This window comes from Otolemur garnettii, unplaced genomic scaffold (genome assembly GCF_000181295.1).
Source record: "Otolemur garnettii isolate 467f Iridium unplaced genomic scaffold, OtoGar3 scaffold00217, whole genome shotgun sequence".
Lineage (NCBI taxonomy): Eukaryota > Metazoa > Chordata > Mammalia > Primates > Galagidae > Otolemur > Otolemur garnettii.
Genome location: NW_003852612.1, coordinates 32472 through 34461, shown reverse-complemented (window position 1 = coordinate 34461; position 1990 = coordinate 32472).

Here is a 1990-nt window from a genome sequence, read left to right as displayed (position 1 = left end):
CACAAGAGGGTCTAGCTGACCCCCCTTGACCTAGGCACAGGCTCATGCATGTGGAGTCATGGCTGAAGCTGCCCTCAGGCAGAGAATGTCCTCTCTGGTGGTTAGGGAGAGGCCAGGCAGCCTGCTAGGAAGGTCCTGGACCCCCTTAGACTCCTGTCTGTAAAATAGGTCCTGGGCTGAGGCCCTTCTCACCCTAGGAGTGTCTGGGTGGCAGGTGCTCAGGTCTGGACAGCCTCTCCCCGGGAAGTGAGGGGTGGGCAGCACCTGGCTGTATCCTGAAGTGGGCAGTGCTGTGGCCATGGCAGGCTGGAGCAGTCGTGGAGCTTCTGGAAGTCAGTCCTGGTGCCCGTGCCGACCTGTCCACTCCTGGCTTCTCCTGCAGACACCAAGGTTTCCAGCGTGATTATGATTTTGCTCAGTGGAAAACTGATGCCAGAACATTTTAAGAAGACGAAGGAAGAAGTGAGTCCAGTGCATCGTTATCAGCACTTTGCTGCATGTGTTTTGGTGACTTACACTCAATGCCTTCTTTCTCTTAGCTTAACAAAGCTCGGAGAATGGGGGCGAACGTTTACTGCGTGGGTGTGAGCAAGTATAACAGACAGCAGGTAATTCAGAACAGGTAATCAGGTCCAGTACTGAGCCCTGCTGGGGAAAGGTATCTAAGGCAGGCACCCAGAGGATTCCCTTATAACCCGCCCCCCGTAGGATTCAGGGCCTCTGCAGAGGGGATTAACAAGGTGTTTTTAAAATCTTCCCACAGCAGAGGAAAGGGTGGAAAGTTCTCCCTGAGAATGGGCTGCTGGCAAAACCAGGCTCTGGCCCTCAGAGTCTTCTACCTACTGTCCCCATGGCCTGAAGGCAAGACACTGTGTTCTGGGCCTGGGGACCTAGGGCATCCTCACCCCCTGGCTAGGGCTCCCAGCCACCTCTTTTCTCTGTAGGTAGAATTAATCGCAGACAGCGCAGAGCACATGTTTGCAATGGATAGTGGACTGGCGGCACTGTATGACCTAGTGGACAGAGTGAGTGGGGCTGAAGCAAGGGGACGGGCAGCCTGGTGCCAGTGCGTCAAGGTTCACACTCCCTGCCCCTTTCCACCCTTCTCTATTCTAGATCGCAACAAAGTCCTGTCTTGAGATTAGATCTGTGGATCCTTCCACTGTGTGTGTGGGAGGTGCAGGTAAGAGCTCAGGCATCACTGCTGTCGACAGGGCTGTGTGTGGTGTCCGTGAGTGTGCAAACTGTGTGTGCTGTGCATGTATGTGGTGTGTATGAGGTGTGTGATATGTGTGGCATGTGTGTGGTGTATCTGGTGTGTGTGTTTATGTGCAGTGTGTTGTATATGTGTGCTGTGTAGGAGCTGTGTGTGTTATGTCTGTATGCGTGTGTGAGTGTGTAACATAAAAAGAGACAAGAGCAATCAGGGCTCAGCCCAGAGCTCAGGCTGATTCAAGATCAGAGAAATCTCTGTCACCACATCAATAAACTAGGGGGAGAAACAAGGCGGTTGACTCAGTGGGTGAAGAGAAGGAATTGGGCACAGTCCCACATCTTGCATCTCACTGGGAACTGGGACCTGTACAGCCTGTGACAAGGTGTGCACTCAGACTCCCAGTGTGCACAGCCTGAGGGTTTACAACTTGGCACCTGTCCCTGAGGCCAGGAATGTGACAAGGACACTATTCTACCAGCCAAGGTCTCTGTACCAATATGATGGGGACATCCTTCTGTGGTCTAGGAAGGAGATGCCCATTTTTATACTGAGTTCTGTGGGTGAGGGCTGGGTCCTGACATCAATGGGTTCTGTATAACTCGGGCTTCCCTGGGCTTCCTTGCTTCCCAGGGAAGCTCCAGGCCAGCCATGGGTCCTAACTGTAAGGCAACCTGTGTTAGGCTTTGGGGATAGTTAGACCATGCTTAAGTGTGACCTCTGCACCTGTGTGCATGCAGCCTCGTGTCCAATCCTGGTCAGACAACTGCCAGCTCC